Source organism: Marmota flaviventris, chromosome 2 (genome assembly GCF_047511675.1).
Source record: "Marmota flaviventris isolate mMarFla1 chromosome 2, mMarFla1.hap1, whole genome shotgun sequence".
In the NCBI taxonomy this organism is placed as follows: domain Eukaryota; kingdom Metazoa; phylum Chordata; class Mammalia; order Rodentia; family Sciuridae; genus Marmota; species Marmota flaviventris.
In genome coordinates, this window is record NC_092499.1 from 87,628,128 (window position 1) to 87,651,019 (window position 22,892).

Here is a 22,892-nt window from a genome sequence, read left to right on the forward strand (position 1 = left end):
CCCTCCTCTATTGGAAAAGTGGTATATATTTCTGAATGATGCTGGGCTGGTGGGTGGTCATGCACTCCTGTGATTTTTTCCTCTATGCAATGATTTCCCCCTTTTTCACATTAATAAACTATAGTATACCTTTTCTCCTATTTAATCTTTGCGTGTAGTTTATTCTAGCAAACTTGCAGAGAGCAGAGGGGAAATTTTCCTTTGCTTCTATACTAACTGAAGGAAGAATACCTTAGAATGACATTGTGCATAGTTACAGAGGCATGATTAGGTTTCTACCACACCCCTGCCTCATGGAGTTCTGTACTAGCTAAGCTCAGTCCTCACTGAACGTGCACCTGGGCAGAATCTCAAGGGCAGTGAATGACCTTGACTGAGATGGCCAAGAGAGAGAATAAACAACTAATGACCTAAGATTGTAACTGGGTTAATGTCCATCAGCATTACACCCATGCTAGCTAAATGCATAGTTAAACTCTCCTCCTATCTTTAGAAATGATCATAGGAGAGAAACCAATAATAATAAGGAAGACAGTTTACACTTACTGAGCACTTACCTCATACTGGGTTCTGTTTAAAACTCTATGTGTATTACTATCTGAATTCTCACAATCTGTCTTAGTTGAAATGTCACAACTTGTATTAATTAGTACAACACTTCCAACAATAATAATAGGGAAAGAAAAATAATTTCCTTTTTACCCTTCTTAGCAAGGACTCCCTATCAAAAAAGACTAATTAATAAGAGAAAAACAGAAGTTTATCAACATGTACACTTCCTACATACATGGGGAGAACATCCATAGAAAAGTAAATTCTAGAGAAGTTCCTGAAGACATGTTTAAACATTAGGCTTATATTGCTCCTCAGCTTTTTGGCTAAGATCAACTGTACTATCTGTTCTTATTGATTTAATATCTGATAGTCCTCTTTATGAGGAGAATACATTACATGGATTTTTGGAGCAGGGAGATAGAATACGGCTTGCTCCATCCACGCCACACATTGACCTGGTATTGCAGAACTTCAGGAATGGTACACACCCCTGCCTCTGCCCCTGTCCCCCTAAATATTTGGCTCAAATCCATCATTTTCTGAATCAAAGAAAGAATGGTGTGGGATGGTCAGGAAAAGCACATTAATACAATGTAAGGTTTGTTGAACAGATGTAAATAGGTGCCCCCTCCATTGAATCTTGAGTAATCTACTCATTCTTTTTTTCTTGGAGCAGCCTGGGAGACACCCTTTCAAACAGAGACTTCCTTCATAGATGTCAATTTCTCACACAGAAGAATAACTTTTATAGCAACTCCTGTAGTGGCAGTTTATCAAAATGACCAGGTTCAAATAATCAAGATGACCAAAAAGCATGTTTTGGGATGGTGTATTCTTGTCTCTTATAGCCTTATTTGGGGTGGTGTGTCCTGTGTCTATTCAGATACTATTATTTTTTAAATCATAAAACTGAGGCACAGAAAGGATAAGTAACTTACTCAGGGCTTTACAGCCAGGAAGTAGCAAAGTCATAATTTAAATTATGGTGTTCCAAGTCCAAAATATGACTTTAATCATTACTCCTTGGGGCCTTAATAGCCAAAGTAGTTCATGAGAACAAACAAATGGCTTGAAAACAATAAACAGATGGTGAAGAGCAAAATATGTTTACCAAGCTGGTTTCATTTCTCCACCTTATCTGTGCCCCAGAAGCAGTGGGGTGGAGTGGGCAGAGCCCTAAGGGGCAATATTTAGAGACCACCCTGGCTTTGCCCTCACTAGTTCTTTTAGGCCCACAGAGGATAAGCAATGTACTCCATTCTTTTTGACATTTGGACTAAAATATATGACATACAAAATGTGGGATACATACCAGTCACCAACTAATTCAGTTTCTTTGGGAGTGGGTGGGATCAGGAATCTGCATTTCTAAACATGCTCTCTGGGTGATCCTGATGCAGGTGGTCTTTGGACACACTTAGAAACCAGTTGATCTTTGGGTCTCTTTTCTGTTCAGTATCTGAAGACATCAGGCTGCTTGCCTTTGTGTGGTGTCTCTTCTTCACTTTGTCTGTAAAAAGGCAGATGGGTTGAAGGGAGGCATGTGGAGTCAGGCTTTGGGTGACCATGGGCCACTAGCCACTGGTGGCCTCCAAGTCTAATTGCTCATGTAAAGCAGGATCAGAGGAGACCAAATGTAGGGGCTAGAGTGGGGCAGCTGCTCAGGTGGTATTGGTACTACTTCCTGGTCACGAGAACCTGCCCCGCTCTGTGGAGGCTGCAGAGAGAATTGGACTCTAAGTTCCCCAGCATTCTTGGGGAAGGAAACTCAGATCTCTCTCCTGTTCTCTTCATTTTAGCATCCCTCTCTCTTTAAAAAAACTTTGGTCCAGCTCCCCTAGTTTAGGTATAGCACAGACAACCCTTAACATCCTTTTTTAAACCTGTGCAGCCTCAGTGCCTCAGGAAATCACTACCAACTGTTTAAAGATGGCTGATAAGATGCTTGTAGTCCCCTCGAAAGCAACCTTTTAAAACTTTATTTTTTGTTTTTTTAAAACCTGCCTCTCTTTGAGAGCCAACATGATTGGCATCTGGTCTAATTTGAGGGTCACAGCCAAGAGCTAAAGAGTGAAAAAGGATTTCATTGGTAGCCATAAATTGTGGGATCCATAGTGCTAATTTTAAAAAGAAAGAGGTAAAATTATAGGTCTTCAGAGAGTCAGAGCATGCTACCCCAAAATATGGCACCTTGGCATTTTGTGGAAGCAGCCAAAGCAGGAAGATCATGTTTGACTTCCTCTTGCTCTCCTCCCCTGGAGCAGGTCACAACACCCAGGACCTTCTTCCCATAGTGGGCCACCCACCCTCCCTCCATAGGTGCCCTTCCCAACCTTGAGGAAAGGGATACCCTCATCTAAAGACAGGGGACACACAGGACAACCTGAACCAACAGGCCTTGCTACATTCCCAGTTTATTGCCATTATATCACACCCCCCTCATCCAAGGTGAGGAATCATCTGAGCAGGGCTCTTTTATCTGCCCTGGGTGTTAAAGTCACTCTGTCATGTTTAGAAAGTTAATTCTGCCCTTTCTTTGAGCAAGAGGAAGATAAAAGGAGATAATAGTGTGCTTCTTAGAGAGTGACTCAAAAGTTCAGATAAAAGCAGTCAAGCTGGGTAGTCTCTGCTCCAGGACCCCAGACCTTAGGCAACTGTCTTTGCTGGAAGGAACTGTGCAGTGTCTCTTTGGGTACAGGAAAGTTGGAAAAAGCAGCATCTCCCAGTTGGCCATCAGGAAGGTGCTAACCCACCTTCAACCTTGAGAAACCCTTCAATAATAAACATGTTGCCTGCCTGGGCCATGTCAATAGCCTCTGGGCCAAAAGAGAGGCTTACCTGTGTCCCTGTGTCCTCTAGGACACATTATCTTAAACTTCAGGACTGCTTCCTGGAAAAGCTTCCCTGAGAGTAAGGAAGGAGTTCTGGGAGGCTTAGACCATTTTGGATCATATGAGAAGGAAAACACGACCTCACTGAAAGTGCCCTGGTGCTAAGCCCTGAACCCTCCTTTGGTGGAGGATGAGGAAGCTTTTAAAAAATAACTGCTTCTCAGAATGGCAGAGACTGGGAAGCTCATGTGTTTGCCTGAGTGGGTATAGGGGAAGGAAAAGAAATCAATGTTTTTTTCACCCATTGCAAGATTCATGGCTGAAGCCCCCATAGCAAAAGATAGATTAACAAGAAAAAACTACACACATTTATTTAATACAGGTTTTACGTGTTCCAGGAGTCTTAAAAATGAAGATCCAAAGAGACAGAGAGAACTGTATTCTTATGCTTAGGTGTGATGAAGAGTGGGCCGTTGTGTAGAAGTACAATTATAAGAAAGGGAGAATGACCTCATGGTAATGACCGGGGTGAGGGGGGTACTTAAGCAAGGCCTGTTCCTTCAGATTCTTGGCGCCTCTGTGTCTTGGCTCCTTTTCTCCAGGTAGAGAGAGAATCTCCCTGGAGTGAGTCTTCTGACCCACTTCAGGGGAAGGTCAGCTAGAATTTCTGGCCTACTTCTGGGAGAAGGGAGGAAGAAGGTGAGAATAGCAAATGCCAAGGTGCTATGTTTGTGGATAGTGTGTCCTGAACCCCATCCATGGGACATATGTGCAGTATACTGGCAACATAGCCCAATTAATTTAATATGGATATAAAGATGTGAAGTCAAGAAAAGTCAACATTAATTCTCTCCAGGGAAGGTGCCTTATTAGTCAACCGGCAAGTAGCAGCCAGTGATAAGAAGGTGTGAAAAAGTCATTTAATAAAGAAAGGGCTCCCTGTTGGTTCAGTGAATTTCAATTGACTGGTTAATTAATACTTGATAAAGGTTTCTGAAAGGCACACAAGTTACTTTCCCCTTTTCCTTAATGCCACCAGTCTTTGTTCTATGCAACCACAGAGTGACCTTCCCATAACCTCCAGAAAGCCCAAGTTTCCTCTCTGAAGACTAAGGACAATGGGGAAAGTTACAGAGGGGCAATGGGTGGAGAAACATCTTATTCCTCAAACTGCTGTTATAACCCTTAACAAATGAAAAGTTAAAGTAGGTGGAGAGAAAAAGTGAAGTGTGAGGCCACCAGAGTTTCTGCAAGTCACTGGGAGGTGGGAGGCAGAGCTGTCTCTGTATTGATCTTCCCTCCTGATGCCTGTTCTTTACAATCTCACCTTTCCTCACATGCTCCTGAGAATACCCTGCATCTGCAGAGATCTTACTTAGAATTAATATTACTTTCAGAAATTAGTTTGGGTCAAAGAAACTGGGGAACAGCCAAGGTAGAATAAGGCATAATTTTTTTATTTAATTTACTCATGTCACTGCATACTTGTTTTTAAGATAGTTTGAAATATTTTCCAAAGGATATTGTATTGACCTGTGTGATATTAACAAATAATACAAAGAGTTTGTGATCAAATAAGTTTGAAGAATGCAGAGTTAATATTATATAGAATTCTTTGGGGTGGGATTGCTCAGAGTTTTTAATAAACGAATGCAGATTATATATCATAGGCTACATGGGGAGCAGTTCCCAAACTTAGAAACTCAGGGTATCATGACACAATAGCGACTTAAGGAGCACACTTGAAAAGATGCCAATTATTTCTCAACCAGTTGATTTCACTATTTGAAGGCTTCTTCCACAACTTACACAAGAAACACCCCACAGAGAGACATGATGGGACAGAAGAATCAGAAGATCTGGGTTCTAGTGCCATGATCTTACTAGCAGCAGCAAGAAATAACTCATTACCTAGCCTCAACTTTATCATCTGTTACTTTGCTTGCAGAGCAATAGTTGGGAGTATCAAATGAGACATTTGAAATGGCACGTGTGTAAGTTAGTGGTAGTTATGATAACATGTATCACAACCAAGACAGAAATTCCATATCTTATTTGTTTGCATAATGATTCATGGCACAGCCGTCCCTCTTTGTACTTTATTTATTTTTTTTCAAATCAACAAGTTTGCTTATTTTGGACAAGGCATTGCTTAAGTTGATTCTAGAAGAACTGTGATGAGATTCATAGCAATCATCTTGAAAGGTTTAAATCCCCCAGTTTTCTTGGGGTAGCATTTCTTAGGGATATCAAGTAAATGCATAACTCACTTTGTCTGAACAAGCTCAGTATGATAGTCCTTTTTACCTATTATTTGGGGTCATTAATGAATTTGTCTCCTGTTAAAAGAAAACAAGCAGCTTTTGGGGCAGAGTTTGTTGTAAGGCATTTCTCTTATCATTTCCATGAACACAATTCTCTTCCTATACGATCTGGTTTTTATAATCCCTTTCTCAAAGATAAAGATTGGCCTTAGTTTCAGTCTTTTTAGAATAACTGCACATTTTCAGACTGAGATCATCTACCTTTGCTTGTTAAGGATGTTATTAAAGCTGTACTAGAGAAGGATATGTTTTCTGAGATGATTAAGTTTGGTAGTTGTTGAGGCACATCTTGAAAGGGGTGGATCAAAGCCAACAAACCAAGCTGAGGTCAAGGGCATAGCATACTGGTGAACCAGAGCAAAAGCGGTTTGTAGTACAACTTGAATAATAATGCCATCCATAGCAATTACTATGTGCCAGACACTGTTCTGTGCACTTGACATAAATTAACTCCTTTAAATCTCAAAATAGCCCTGTAGGTGTGTTCCATTATTATCCTGAATCCACATGCAAGGGAAGTGGCAAGTTTAATTGCCTACTCCAGAGTTTTGGCTTCACGGATGGTACATGAGATCCTAGTAGATGGACATATCCGGCAACTTGCCTTACCAACAAGGCTCTGGGGTGATCCTCCTGGCCATGACTGATTGTATCCCCAGTGGACACTCAATTTAAAGGTCGCCCATTCATTGGCAAATCAGATTCTTCAAAAAATTTTAACTGGGAATCATAGAGATAAAGGTCTCTAGGAAAGCTGTAGGAATGAGGCAGCCATTTTAGATCACATGCAAGTAGATGAGAAAATAGTGAGAGCTGTTCTGCGGAGAGGGCAGAGAAAAGTAGGCCGAGTGAGCCTAAGAAACAGAAGGATGGTAAACACTCCAGCTCTGGGGTCTGATGAGACTGGGTTAGAATATGGATTCTGTTGTTTGTGACTTGGACAAAGCACCTAACTTCTTCAGAACTCAATTTCGTCATCTTTAAGGTAGGAATGGTGATATCTCTATCAAGACCTACTCGGCGCAGCACCTGACATGTGACAACTACCACTCAAAACAGCACTTGTTATCATTACTAGTTATATTTCTGCTGGTTTCTCAGTTCTGCTAAGTCTTGGCTTTACTTACACCCTTTTCTAAGGCACCATTGCCTCTGCACCCCCATGGTGACACTCTCTCACCTGAGGGAGTTTTAATGGGAACATGTGCCTTGTCCTATGGTATAGTGATCACTAATAGCTCCCCACCCCCACTTTAAGACCAGCTGTTTAGAGGATGATGTGAGTCATGTGTAGGATTTGCTTTTCATGGAATCACAACAAAAGAAAGATAATATAAACAATTCATCCTTCCACCATCCCATTTCCTCCTTTTCTTCTCAGTTATGGTAATCCAGCACCAATGATTTATTGTGTGCAGTATCATGGTACTGCACTGGGCTGTGTGTGTGTGTGTGTGTGTGTGTGTGTGCTGTGTATGTTTGTGTGCATATGTGTATGTGTATGTATGTGTAGCGTGCGTGTGTGCGTGTGTGTGTGTGTGTGTGAGAAGCCCTATCCCAGGTGAAAGGAGTGTGGATGAATTGTAGGAAAACACAAAAGTAGTTTTTTAAACTTGAAATAATTGAAAAACAATATGATATATGTCAAGTGTGCCAGTTTTATTTATAGGCCTATGATTCCTAAGTGAAGTTCTGTGGAAACATTAAAAAGCAACAATAGCAATAACAGCAGAAGATCTTCTCCCAAAATTTCAGTCAGACAGCCTGAGGAAGGTGGTGGAAAATATTCAAAAGCTCCTCAGAAAGTTTTGTTTTGCAGTCAGAGTTCAGAACCAGCACCATATATCACGCATGCAGTTCGGGTTTCTGGAGCTCAGGGCTTGCCAAGTATATTTTGATTAAAAAAGGTTGCAAGCAGAACTGAACCTCAAAAGTTGCAAGACAGACAAGAGTGTGGAGCCTTCCAGGTAGGACTGGGGAGAGGAGACACAGGGTATTTAGGTTCTCCATAACATCAGGTAGGGGTGGGGAGGAAATGAGGCCTGTGAAACAGGAGCAGCAGGTCCAAAAGGGAGGGCCACTGGGGCAGAGTCGTGCTTCAATTGAGCTTTTGTGCTTGCAGATTCAGCCTCATCTTGGCCTATTTTTACAGCAGTCTTTTGGAGGTGAGCGGGGTAGTGTTCCTGTTGTCCCTTTTTGCAAAGCTAGGTAGCCTGTAGTTAGCCCTGAGAATATCTCATTTCTATTCTTGGTCTTTACTGTTGGTGCCATAAAGCAAAACCGATTCCAAAGGAGAAGAGAGCATAAGTTGATGCCCCATTTTTTTTTTGTGGTAAGTTCTGGATCAGCTCCTCAGGTTAAGACACCTGGAAAAGCCGGTTCAGTCTGGCTGGAGCCAGTCTCAGGCTCAGTACCGGCCTCCAGGAAGTTGGCAGTTCAGTGGATTCACAACTTAGTTTTGTGGTACTGACACCCTCTTTACAAGAAAGGTTTACTGAGGACAGAGGAGTCTTAGCTGAGGAAGACTTCCGGGAAACTATAAAGACTTTAGCAGAAAAACTTGCTAGAGCTCGCTACACATGACTCCTGCTGAACCTGCAGCCTGGGTTTGATCTGACGTGGAATCTGTCTTTTCTAAAACACCCACCCCAACCTGCGGGGTCCAGCTTCCCACAGCTTTGCCTCCCTGAGATTGGTCCTTCTCTATCAGCCCAAAGTTTGGCTCATTGACTTTTCCCTTCTCAGCAATCCTCTATCCCGTGTCCTTTGAGATCATGAACCAGCATTTGACAAAATGAATCTATTTAGAGTGAATACTATAGCCAATATAATAAAAGCTATAGGAAATTCTATAGTTCTTGTATTCTGACTATTCCAAGTAATAAAATGTTTAGGGCCCAGGGACCTATATTGTTAACAACTATCATTGGAGCGTCTTATGTCCACTGCACTTCACATCTATCTAAACATGGAGCTTCCGGAGACATCTTGCCTTAGTGGCCTGTGGTGCAGAGATTGTAAGAAGAAATGTTCTTTGTGTAGAAAGGCCTTTCTTGGCCTATTGTCCTTGTCATACTCTGTGCAAGACTGTTGCAGTCAAGGAGAGTAATGCATAATAATGGTTAGCACAGAAAGATTCAGACTCAAACATTTCCAAACTCCAATGTTGGGGGTATGAGTGGCCTTATTTTTATTACCCTCCCATCTTCTTACATGGAAGTGTATTCCCATCACCTAGAACCTCAGTGAGCCATACCATATTATCAGAAGGAAAGGCAAGAAAATTAGCTATGTGTTTCCTTCCTCTTTGCACACACTGATCTGCTGACATTACCAGGGAGCCCTGGGCTGGGTGTGTATGTGGGTGACTCATGAGGAAGAACAGGCCCTTCTGGGGAGAGTCACATTCTCAAGAAGCGTGAAAGAGCCCCCAAATTAGACTTTCAGGACTTTTACTAGGCCTTCTTATGAGCAAACCATGTCGCTGAATGTGTGAGTCCATGTGAGCAGAACACGTCAGACTTCTCTAGAAGTTTCTGTGGTAACTGTTTAGAAGTACAATGGAATCTACAAAGAGCAACAATGGTGTCCCATGACTGCCATGATGAGTAGTCAAGACACTCATCATGCTGCTTAATGTGCTGTTCTTGTGTAGGATTCAGCACAGATGAGGACCTCAGTCAGGGGAATCCACCAGGTGCCACAAATGCATTTGTCCCCTCTAGTGCTATGAAGGCAAAGGTTTTGATCATTTGATTCTCAGTGCCTGTCAGTAACAGTAACTCAATAAACAGGTGTGAATGAATGAACTGATTGCTTGGTATGGGCTCAGTATGGTGCTAGACTAGAGTAATGACTTGACAAAGTCATGGGTGCTGTCCTTGAAGAGTTTTCAGCTTCCTGGATAAGGCAAACAAGTGAGGAAAAAATAATGTCTAGGGGAACTTTGAGGAGGAAACTTTTATCAAGGGTTACAGTGGATCAGGGTTTTGTGGAGCCAAACTTGATGGGGGCATGTGAAAGATTAAGAAACATTAACCCTTCAGAAAGAGAAAGATTTCATGCTTCACCAAAGGAGTGAGGGACAAGCTTGGATCTTGAAGGATATGAAAGGCACAGCAATAGCAGAGGAGAACACTGTGAGCATTTGTAGTTCTGTGGAGCCTGCTGAATAAAGGGAGTGTCAGGAAAATCTCTGTGAGGGGACATTAGAGATCCTGTGTAGCAGGATGCCTCAGTGGGACCGTTTCTATCTCCATTTTGACAGGCGCCAGTGATGGTTATTTACCAAAAGGAATGTCAGGCAGAACCCTCACCTCCATACCCTCTGCAGATTTACAGAAGAAACAGCTGAAGGACCTCTTTATGTCCTTTAGACACTTCAGACAGATCGATGACTTTTCAGGGCAAGGCTATCATAAATGTCTCTCCATTTCCTGTGGACAAGTCGAAGGACCTCATGACCAAGATAAGGTAGAAGATATTGGGACAGAAAAGGTCCTGTCTTGGGAGAAGAGAAACTCCATAGAAAAGAGCCAGAAGTGGATTGCTTAATGCCTAGGGGATGAAGAAGGAGTTGCAAGAGGCCACCAAAAATAGTCAGGAATTCACCAGGTCAATGGGGACAACAGGAGAGATGATCTACCAGGTGACCACACGAAGAGTCACAAACATGCTATGAGGCATTCTACATAAGACAGAGTTTGTAGGGAGCCAGAGCCTATAGGCAATATTCCCTTGTCGACGATAACTAAAGACAAATGACTGCTCTTTTTATTTTCCTTTTTAAATCTCCATAGAAAACTCACAATCGTTTTTAAAAGTCTCTTAACAAATGAGGTTACAACCCTGCCTTAGAACTGAAGATTTCTCAGTTTCCACCTGATAGAAGATAGGTACATAAGGTCCTCTTTGAGATTTCCTCAGAGGAGGATGTGGTGGAATGGCCCATTCGATTCTTTTGTGTCCTCATTAAGGTGGTTTCTTCTAACTTGTAGGTATTGGACGTCTAAATTATACATTTTATCAACTTCCTGGGGTGATTTGTATTTGACCAACTACGGACGTTCATGTAAGATTTGGAAGAGAGAAATGGGCTGGAAGCCACATCCCATGGCCAGCAGGCCTGTGGAATCTTTTGGCTGTTCTGAGGCAGTTTTGAGAATGGACAAAATACCCAGATGCATTATGAAGGGTAATATGGCTTTGGAGTGGAGAGAGCAGAGTGACTTCCAGGAAAGCTGTTGAAGTAGTGCCCTTTCCCAGCAGTCATTCAACAGTGCCTCTCTGCCAATCACTGTGGGCCATGCTGGGAAAGATACAATGATGGACTAGGCCTGGGCCCTGCCCTCAGGGAACTTATCGAAGGTTGCAGTGACTGTTGCTTTGAATGGGTGTTGAGAGGCAGAGTGGGGGGCATTCACTCATACCACTGTAGGTGGGGTTGACCTGGAGCTGGCAGCTGTAGGTTTCTGATCTCAGCAGTTTCCTGGTTGCGGAAGTGGTGGTGTGGTTCTGGATTCTGTAGCGTGCTTCCGGAGTCTTTCCCAACCGCTCAACCAACAAGTAATTCTATAAGCTGTTTAATGCCCTGAAATAAAATTCCATCTTACCTAAACTAGTTAGAAAAGATTCTGTTCTCTACTACTGAACTCCAAAGATACAAAACAAAATCAAAATGAGTGTGTCTGAGAAGCTAAACACAGCGAGGGATAAGCTATGGTGGGTGACATTCATATGTTGATCCACTTATCCTTTTATTTCATATTTATTGAGGTTTCATGTGCCTGACTCTGAAAGCAGCTAGTGATTTATCAGGGGAATAGACCATATGGATCCTGTCCTCATGGTGTTCAAGGTCTCAAGGGTTATTCTTCTTCTCCTCCCCCATTCTCCCTCTCTCTATCTGGCAAAGAATTTTGGCTTAAACTTCTTTTCACTTAGTTATCAAAGTTGATTGGCTTGATAAGAGGGTGCAGAGTTTTGGTTTATAGAGCGCTAAGAGATCCAGGTGCAAAGATTTACCCTCAACCCAGATCTGTTGTAAACACGAGTTAAACTCAGCCAGTTATACTAATAATTAATTAAAAAAGGGAATCTACAATTAGTCTGCTATCTTAAGATCTGTGTTTACTCCAAATACACCTAGAACAAGTTTCTGTGATCTGTCAGCATAGTATATTCCCCTGTTAATTATTTTACTCCAGGATGATGTGTGTGTTCAGTAGCCATGTAGATGTGCTACTGCTCAGGCCTTCCTTTAAGACAGAACTTGCCAGAGTGTGCTTCCGTGATGGATTCCTTTGGGAACCACCTCAGTGTTTGAATGGAAGCCTTGCATTGCCCAGCTATCTCTAGCCAATGACTGATCTCAGCAGCATCCAGGGCCAGTTGTCTCTCCTCTCTGAGCAGTCTTTGCAACTGAACTTCCTACCCAATCTTTCTTTCTTTCCTGATTTTTTCAGTGTCAGACCTCCATCATGATTTGAAGGCCTTCCCTACCTGCTGCTACTTTCTGTCCTCTTTATCTTTCACAGACCTTTCCTCTGATAACTCTCCTGAACTTCCATCTCCGTTGGAGTCACTTTCCAGAGGACCTGAGTGGCCCATTGTACAAAAAGTATCTTTTCTTTTGGGAGGTTAAAAGCTCACTTAAGAGCTTTTCTATGGGCCTTTGTCCTTTTCTTTTTCTTTTTCTGTATCAAACTGCCCATATTTGAGCTTCTGGGTTTTCTTATCTAGTCCTACCCTAATCCCAGCAATAAAAGAAGTTTTGAGGAATCCTTAGAAGCAATGATGTAAAACAAATATATTACGGAAGATACTGAGTAATTTGCTCAAAAATATCCCTGACCCTGGCACAGTTTGGGATAGTCCTAGGCTGCCTTTCATGGAGCTGATCTTCCATTGTGATGAGAAGACAGATCTTAGTGGGCACAGGCGTGCAGCCTCACCTCCAGCACATGTGGTTGTAATTGCTTGCAAGGAGAGTGAAACTAAATGATCAAGTGCAAATGCCCTTCTCAAACACCTGTCTCCTTAGTGAGCTATTTATTCTTCAAGAACCAATCCATCTTCCTCCTTTGTGGACCTTTTCTTTGCTCTCTCAAGGAGCACCTTGCCAAGCTTGGGTGCTACTGCAGTGATGTGGTAATCATTTGCAGGGTAATCATTTGAACAAATGGCACCTCCTTAGCTGGGCTCTGAATTATAAAGGTGAGATGGTGTCTGTCATAGACATTTGAATATCCTCCTTAGAGGTGTGAGCCCAACACTTATCAGGAGTCTGATATGTGCTGTGTAAGATAAATGTGCATCCCTGTCTGGAAACAAGGTACGGATGAGACACTCCTGAAGAAGCTCTTTGCCCTGCAATTCCAGTTCCAGTCCCAGCCTGTGACTGGTTCAGTGAATACTGGCCTTTATTCACGTCCTGGCAGAGAGTGAGGAGCCATAGAGAAGAGTCCAGTCATAGCTCCTTACTGCCCTCAATTTTCTTATCTATGAAACAGGACATCTGGTGAGATAATCTATAAAAATCTGCTCTGTGGCTCCAGGCTTCTGTGTCTTGGGACATATGCCAGGATGTCTGCCGGGCCACCTGCTTCCATTGTGGACTCCGTTGACCTGGAGAAGGCCCCTCCCTCCTGGTGGCATAAATATTCTCCCATAACTACTTGCTGAGTTCAGGGGAAAGGGAGACTCCTCTGCCTACAGTAAAATGGAGGTGATGTTTGTGCTCAAAGTTGAAGGGTAATAAAGAGAAGGAACCAATACTTACTGGCACCTACTATGCTTGCTGCTTTTATAATTTATCTCTATGCCTCTGTGAGGTGGATATTGTGATCCCTAATTTTAAAGATGGGGAAAAAGAGTCTTAGTGGTTAAAAATTTTGTCATAGGTCATGTGGCTCATGTGCTACTGGATGTGGCATTTAAAGCCAGTGTCCAGATTCCTAATCTGGTCCTCCTACTGCTATGATTCCAGGGAGCAGGGATGAAGGTACAGAACTGGAGAAGCATGGAGAGTATTTGGGAATTAGGAAAAGTCCAGGTGGAGGGAAGGAAGCGGGGCGGGGGGGGGGGGCGGTGTTGAAAGGGGAATAATTGTTTGATGATTCTGGCATGAGATTGGCTTCAGCATCGGCCAGTGACACTGGACTTTATATTAAATTGCATGCACTGGGGAATGGACAAAATACCCAGATGCATTATGAATGGTAATATGGCTTTGGAGTGGAGAGAGCAGAGTGACTTCCAGGAAAGCTGTTGAAGTAGTGCCCTTTCCCAGCAGTCATTCAACAGTGCCTCTCTGCCAATCACTGTGGGCCATGCTGGGAAAGATACAATGATGGACTAGGCCTGGGCCCTGTCCTCAGGGAACTTATTACCTCCTAGGGGAGATAACTAACCTGGAGAATATTAGGACACGTGATCCTGCAGGGGTAAGTTCTAAGGAAGTACAGCTAAGTCCCCTGCCTTCGTAGAATTCTCCCTAGAGTGAAACCCACTTGCTTTAAAGGGGCTAGAAGTGAGTTTATGTGGGTTAAAAGTTGACTTTCCTTTCTTTCTGTTTGCTTGGATATCTGAATGTTCACCTCTCTACATAAAAACTCAACAAGATTACTGCCTTTCTTCATCTTTCTTGACCTTACTTCTCCACTTTCCTTCTTAAGCACGAGTCAAGGGATCACAAGGCGCTGCAAGGTTAATACCTGCCCAGGTCAGTTTTGGACGGCAGTGCAGGGTGGTGGCTGGTGGAGCTTGCCTTGTTCCTATATCCACCTGGAATTAAGTATCCTCTTTGTTGGTCTCTTCATTTTCCTCTTCATGAGGCCAGGACATGTAAAATCTCCAGGTATAGTTTGCTGTGGTCCTCAAGTCCCTTTTTCCAGAGATGCAGAGGGGCTCTTATTTCTGTTTCGTCTTTCGCTTGTCTACTGTTTCCTTGACAGTAGCATTACTTCACAGGTGAGATGCACATTACAGATTGCCCCACTTTCAGTCACCCACTGAGTGCTTACGCATCAGTTCTTGGCTGTTTAAATAAGTTTCAAAAGGGAAACCCCTAGCTTTTAAATAGACCTCTTTTTAAAGTAGGCACATAGGTAATAGAAGAACTGACACATTTTTATTTTCCACTTTTTCCTTTCTCATTCCTCTTCTTGTTTTTCCTTTTGCTTCTTCTCATTTTGCATGTTTAAACCTCTTTGTGCCCAAGGCTGTGTTATAATTATGAGAGAGAGGGAGCAGAAGGCAGAGAGTTATTTACTTATTCATCAAAGTTGTATCAAATGCTCTATGCCAGGCATTTCTCAGTGACCTTCCTCTTTCAGATTCTTCTGAGAAGTTCTATGAGGGGTCTCTTTTCTCCTTCCTTTTCGTGTACCCCTTTTGGATCCTCATCTTATTGTCACTGTTAGTTTGTGCCCATGCCATTAATCCGGAGTGGCTGAAAGCCATTCTTCCAGTTGGTTTTAGAAGTCTCCCTCTCCTCCCAACTGCCACCTGCATCCCACACAGCAGCTGTGAGGGAGAAAACCCTGTGGAGAAGGAACTCTGAGACCAAGCGGAGCTCCACACTAAAAATAAACAGCAGATCTCTGCAAGGCTCCATGCCCTGCTCTTGCCCTTGTCCTCAACTTTTCCTTGCTGAAAACCGCTCAGGGTCCCCAGGGAAGCATTGTGCTAACATGGATATGACCGCTCCCTGCATCACTACCCGGGGGAGTGTCACTAAATATTTACAAGATCCACAGGGTACATGGCACCATGACAGACTTGGTTACATGTGGAGACCAAGCTTCTCAAAATCCTTGAAATCACAATGTAATAAAGGAAATGTGGAGGGAGACAAAGCCTCTGGAATTCAAAAGAGCCAGGCTCTTCCATTTGCCTTAGTCTCTTCATGTTTTAAGAGAGGGTTGGAAAAATGAGTTTGTACTTCCAGTTTGGGATGGATGCTGTAATTCTAACCTCATTGTTTCCTTCCTCCTCCTCCTCCTCCTCCTGCTCCTCCTCCTCCTCCTCCTCCTCCTCCTTCTTCTTCTTTTTTTGTGTGTGTACTGGGATTGAAGCCAGGTTTGTTTTCTCATTTAGCTACATTCCACATCCTTTTTACTTTTATTTATTTTTAAATTTTGAAACAGGTCCTTGCTAAGTTTCTGAGGCTGGCCTCAAACTTGTGACCTTCCTGCCTCAGCCTCCGATTCTCTGGGATTGCTGGTGTGCAGCACCTTGCCCAGAGTTCATTGCTTCCTTTCTAACATTCTCCAATCACTGCTTTCCCCCCTTTATTTAGCCATTTTCTCTCTCCTCTTACTCTTCTTTTTTCTCTTCTCTTGTCTTCTCTTTGCCTCCTCATCCCATCCTTCTCTCTGTCCTCCTCTGTCAGTCCAGCTTGCCATCCACTCTGTGGACTTAGTTCACAGGTAACAGCTTCCGGAACAGAGCCCTAAACATGGCTGTTATGCCAAGCTCCCAGAGGACTGAGGGGAAAAAACTGTTCCCTGTTCCTTTGCTTTATTGATAAATCCCTGGCAAAATCCATCTCTTTCCTCTTACTAGTCCATAAATAAGTGGGCATTAGGGCTGAGTCCCCAAACTGCCTGTTCTCCTCTTAGCTGTAGACTCTCAAAGAGGTTTTGTGGAAATAAGTGAAAGCAGAAACAAGTTAGTGTTTGCTAGATCCTTCTGTTCTCTTGGCCCCTCTCATTGTCATATAATTTACCTGGGCTGTTTGTTACAAATTTTACCCAACAGAATAAATAGTAATTAGCTTATAATGAATGAAGGTCACCAATTATGCTTTTAATTGGTTAAAGCATTATGCCAAAGACCACATTAAATTGTGATTTCTTTAAGGGCACCTGGCACCAGTGTAGAACAGTAGATGTTTTGTTTTGAAAGGGTCAATGATGTATGAAGTTACAACTATTGTAATTTTCTCAGAGGCAGAGAATATTTATAGTGATTGTATTTTGAAAAAAAAAAGTTGGAGGCAGGGTTTGACAAGTATATTTTTTTTTCTGATTTTGGAACTTATCTGAAACTAGAGAAGCATGAAAATGAAATTTGTTACACATCTGAGTCACTGTTATTGAAAGAATAAATATATAAATGAGAAAATTGCACACGCTATGCCATGCTCATGGCTTACGAAATCAGAAACTACAACATGCAAAGGCTTCAAAAGTGATGTCTTAGAACGAGTAAACCCAAACTTTGTCACTTTGTGCAGTCCCATCTGTACAAGTGGACTAAGTGGGCACAGTTGAGGCAACTATAAAATTCTAGGTTCAAGTGGAAAGAAAGGAATCACATAACAACTCTTTTCCACTTAATCTTAGAAGGTTAGACGAGATGATCTTGCCAAAATATTAGAAAAATGAACAAAGATTGTGTGTGTGTGTGTGTGTGTGTGTTGCTGGAGATGGAAACCAGGGCCTTATTCGTGTTAGGCAAATGCACTACATTGGGCTATATCCTCAACACAACAGTTAACAATACTAATGAGCTAGTGCTAACTTGTTGAGAGTTCATTGTGCTATTCTACCCACCTTTTGTTACAGTAGCTGCAGCCTAGACCTAATTCTGCTGGGCTTTAAGTCAGGATCCTGGAAGATTAAGGAAGAAAATGAAGGAAGACTCACAGTCACATATTTCTAGATAAGAAAGGATATATAGGAAAAATTTTATTCTAATTATCATAACCTAAACCAAATAAAATGAAAAGACAGACCTAGAGCAACCTTCTGCTCTGTGAAGACCTGAATTAAGACATACATTTCATGGTCCTTCAGAAGCCCCACCTTAGCACAAGCTGCCATCTTCTCCCACCTGGATGGTTGCTGGAATTTCCTAAGTGGCTTTCCTACTCCTACTCTTCTCTCACTTCAATCTGGTTTTCACTCCGTCACAGTACTATAAAAGTACAAATCAAGCCAGCAAGTTGGGGGGCTGAGGCAGGAGTATGTCAAGTTCAAATTCAGCGTTAGCAACTGAGCAAGACCCTCTCTCAAAATAAAATATAAAAAAAAGGCTGTAGGTGTAGCTCAGTGGGAGAGCACTTGCCTATGCTGTCCAAGGCCCTGGGTTTAGTTCCAGTACTTGATAATAAATAAATGAATGCATGGATAAATAAAATAAAAACAAAAAAGCAAAGTCAAGTTGTGTCAACCCCTGCAACAAACTGTCTGGTGGTTTTCCATCACAGTTAGGATGAAATGCCATATCCTTCCTGTAACTCACAGAGCCCTCTGAAGACCTGGCTCCCACCCACCTCTCCAGCCTCTTCTCTGGCTACCTTCCTCTTGAGCCATGTAAGGTAGCACAATGGCCTTCCTTCTGTTCCTGGAGGATGTAGAGCATGTCCTTGCCTCAGGGATTTTCAGCTTAAACCCTTAGCCACTCTGATGTCAGCTCTACCAACAATTTCCTCCTGCTTGTCCTCTGGTCTCTGTTCAATGACACCTGCTGTGCAAGACCTTCCTTGACCTATTAAGTTAACTTAGGAAGTCATTCACAATCACACTACTCTTTTGTTTGTTTATTTGTTTGTTTGTTTTCTTCATAGCCCTTGTCACTTTCTAAAATTATTTTGTTTCTTTGATTATTTTAGTTTAGTAGCTGTATGGCAGGAAACCCTAGAAAAAGTAGTCTTGTAGTTGTACCATATACTGTTAAATATGCAGTGTAAAGGAGTTCCTGATTCATATAATAGGTTTAAATAGTTGCAGTTGGTATTGATGAATGACAAGACCTCGCCTATCCCTAGTCCCTAGCCTTCACATGCTCCATGGATAGTCCACGTCTGTCTTTTGTTAAGTGGATTGAAAAACCCATTTAGCATGGAAGAAGAGCCAGTTCAGGACACATATTTTAGAGCACTTTTCAAGAGCTTAGAGTTGCGGGGGTGGGGGGTGCTTATGCACAGCATCTAATATCACCAAAGTGGGGAGTATGTTAGATAGTGTCCAAAGCCGGTCACCACCAATTCCTTCCTCCTGCATATGCATGCCACTTTGCTCACTAAGAGATGGAAACCAGTTCCCTGCTCCTTGAATCTACCAGGCCTTGTGGTTTGTTTTGGCCCATAAATAGAATGCAGAAGAAATGATGGTCTATGTCTTCCAAGTTCTGGCCTTAATAGAATTTGCAGCATCCATTTTCTACATCTTAGAAAGCAAGTGCCATGTGAGTGTCCAATACCCTGAGAATGTTGCATGTTGAGAAGCCCAAGCTATCGATTGAAAGAAATTTAGGGAGGAACATTGAGATACCATGTACATGAGTGAAATGTTAGCAGTCTGGCCCATGAATATAGCCTAGTGAGTGACACCAGTCCATGCCACATAAAACAGAACATACTAACTGAGGAGCAAACTCTACCTACAAAATTGTGAACAATAAATCTTTAGTGTTTCAAGACACAGTGAATTTCGGGTAGTTGCCAGGAGCCATCTGTGAATTGTGCATGAACCAAATGGATGGGGAAGCCATTAGGCAGGAAAGCCTGGGATTGGAACCAGATTGGGAACTCCCAGCCACAACCCTGCTGGTTTGAGAATGCTTGGTTCATGTGGTTTCCTACCTAGCTCCCATCAAAAGTTCAGTACAGCATAGGAGATGGGGTGACTGCTGGAGCCATACAGCCACACAGCCTTTGGAGATGGTGTGGCTTGTCAAAATGCCAATCAACCTGTGTACTGCAAGACCTCCGCCACACCAAGAAGCAAGCACTGAACCAAGACTACCAAGACTCCTCTTGCTGAAACCTTATTCCTGCTTTTGATGTACTCCCCACTAAATAAAGAACCTGAGCCTCTTTTTAGTTGTTCAGTTCCAGCTCCTGTCAAGACTGGAAGACCTATCAGGCGCTCTGCTTCTCTTTTATCTTATTTCTGGCTCTGTCTCTAGTTCTTACTAATTATTTCAGACTTCCTATTTCTCAGGCGGCTCACACCTCCTGAGTAGGAATCTACCCTGGCAGAATGCTGGCAACCCCGCAATAGGTAGTTTTTTATGCAGCAGATCTTCTAACATTAGGGTGATGGTTGCTATGGTTGAATTTCATGCAACTAGACCCTGAGGTTTAAAGAAAATTTGAGCTTCTCCAGATTCAATCTGTATATAAATTGCCAGGGCATACTGTTAGGAAGCAGGTTCTGATTCTATAGATCTGGGGTAGGGTTGAGATTCTGCATTTCTCACAAGCTCTAAATGATGCTGATGATCTTGATGAAGTGCGTAGATAGCTCTTGAATAGAAAGCCAGTCCCTACCCTCCTGGAAACTCCACGCATAAACCATCTTAGGAAACCCCAAGCTTTCCCCAAGTGTATTTGAGGAAAGACCAGTTTAAAAAATATTCTCCTCAACACCAGGTACTATTCCTGTCCTACCTATTCCACTGTTAGAGACAACATCTATTAGCTAATCAAGAGTTCTAAAGTTCTTCAAGAAAAGAAACCTATTTAGCTCTATTTAGCACAATATTTATAGAGTCTATTTGATTATACCTATTTCTATTAATATCTTAAAGAACTAGTATTCCGAGGAAAACACTTGTAGAAGCACAACATCCTCTCTTTCTTTTTAAATTAACTAATCAGGTTCTGATTATCTCTTAATAATGAGTATTTATGTCACACAGTTTTGCAATCTGGAAGTTTTTCTTTCTTTCTCATGTCTAATCTAATTCTGTTCTCCTTGCACAAACCAAGAAATCTCTTATTCATTTCTAATAAGAGATGGAGAGCAGCCCCATTGCCACCCTTTATTTAGCCCTTTCTATACTTGAAGTTCTGCTTTCCCTTATCAATGTCCTTGGACTTCATGACTTTCCATTTCTTAGCACTTTGTTGCTCTTTTTCCAACTTCACTGCTTAATCAGCTGGTTGACCTTGGATTGGATTCTTAATGTCTTTATAAATATCTCTATTTGTAAAATGGAGTTACTCCTAGTATTGGGATAAGTGGTAAATGAATCCATTGATGTCAAGTGCTTTAGCATAAGGTCTGCACGTTCTAATCACTCAATGAATGTCAGCGGTCTTTGTCATTGTTCTAGGTCTAGACCCCATCTTTGTGACTCCAACACTCTGTCACTATGGCTGCTCATGTCCCAGTGAGGCCAAGGAAGAGGGGAAAGTTGGGGGGAACACATGGCTGATTGAAACTCATTTGATTCCGCAGTCTGATTTGAGCTACTATTCTTAGCCTCCTTCACACCAAATCTTTTTCCTGGTACTGCTGAGAAGCTGCAGAAAGTTCAGGCTAAAGTTAGCAAGCTGAATCTGTGTCTCTGGAAGTCCACCCACTCCTCATCTTTGGAAGCTGTTCTTTGGGGCTGACACTGGAATTTCAAGGGTTATCTGCTATTTTTACATTTTTAACATCTCTTTGCTGCCTCAAGTTGGAGATGGTCTTCCAGCAGCCAGACTCTATACTGATAGGTCCAGCACTGAAGCACAGTTCAGAACCATAGCACCTCTGTCTACTCCTCCATCTCAGAGACTGCCTGCAAATAGGTTTGAATTCCTTGCTTCTCTCACTCCTCATTTGCTTAGGAGAAAGCAGGCAGCTTCTCATCCATATTAAAAACCTATGGCAATCTTTCCTTCACTGGCTCCTTCCCCTGCTGTGTGCAGATCTCACTTAGAGCACTGCGCTGGAAATCTCTGCTCCTCCAGAGGGTTCACAAAGTAACTCAGGCTGTCCTTAGTTCTCTCTTTCCTGGCCTCAAAAGGAAGTAGCTCCGGTCACAAGACCAACTTCCCTCTCCATGGGGTAGGAGAAAACTTGCTGCACTCTGTTTGCCTTCAAGTTTGATCAGTGTGTTTCACATGTGCAGATGTGGTGTAATTATTATTGCATATTGTGGGCTCCAGTGGTTCTCCACACAAGCTGGAACTAAAGGCCAACCTAGAGGTCAGCAGAACTTTTGATCTATGTGCTGTTCTTGAATGTGGCACTTCAGCTTCTCTCAGTACGTGATAACCAAGGCTTGCATTGCCATTTCACCTAGGGTACTGTAGGAAGGCTGATGAATATAACAGCTAAGATTCAGTGCTACTAATGTGCCAGGACCTGTGCTAACTAAATAATTGACATGCAATCTCATCCAAACATCTATTTATGTTCTTATTTTGCAGAGGACACTTGAGGGATCTAAGGGTTAAGGAAAGTGACATAACTTGTCTGAGGTCACAGAGCTGCCTAACAGAAGAGGAGAGATCCAAACCAGAACCTGGGCACTCCTGTCCATGACATATGGAAGGCTTGCTTGGAAAGCCAACCCAAGCTGCTCTGGGGAGCAGCGCTAAACCACAGACCCACAGGGCCGCAAGACTTTCTTGAGGCCATTTAGCCCATTTCCCTACCTAAGGTAGCACATCAAGCAGCCATTCCATTAAGATACTGTTCTTCTTTGTAAATAATTGTAAGTCACACCTGGCAAATCTGTTGGGGTTTTGTGACCTGTAGGCAGGAAGTCTCAGCCTGCAGCTTCTTTCTGACTATTCCCATCTGAAAAAAATATCTGTCTGCTGAAACACAAACCAATGTTATTTTCTGTTTAGCTTCCCACGGGTAGGAAATGAATCCAGAGAAGTTGCCACTTGAAACTGGAGTGCGCATATGGTGCTAATCGTAGGACTACTGTGGATCCAAAGAAAGTTCTTATTACCAGTCACATTACAATATTTATTTTTTCCTATTGTATGAATTATGAAGTTAAACGTGGCAATGACTTAGACTTTTAAGTGGCTTAGTCTTTTCTTTTTCTTAATAACCTTGCTACTCAAAGTGTCTTTAGGGTACAAACAGCATCTGAATCACCTGGGAGCTTGTTAGAAATTCAAAATCTCAGGCCCACCCAGACCTATAAAATCTGAGTCTGCTTTTCATTTGCATCCTGAATTTCTCTCTGTGGGTACAAAGTTTAAGAGGCACTATTGTATGGGACTTGAGCCTTGAGGGTGGCATACAGTTGGCCTAGGTGTTAAGTGATTATTCACAATGCTAGCTGCACCACAGGATCGTCTGGGAAACTTGTGAAAACGTGGGACCACTGTTTCAGATTTGGTGTTAATTTATCTGAGGCCAGTCTAGATGTGCACATGTTTGAAAAGTTTCTTGGGTGATTCTCATGTTGTCAGGGCTCAGCACCATTGTCCATAGGA

General features: G+C 42.5%; 1 non-coding gene across 1 annotated transcript; it reads left to right on the forward strand.

Annotated features, from left to right (window-relative positions):
• Window positions 1–858: 858 nt before the first annotated feature.
• On the forward strand, window positions 859–1,046 carry LOC114085099 (U2 spliceosomal RNA). Its single transcript, XR_003581394.1, has one exon. It is a non-coding gene; the product is annotated as a U2 spliceosomal RNA (small nuclear RNA).
• Window positions 1,047–22,892: the final 21,846 nt, after the last annotated feature.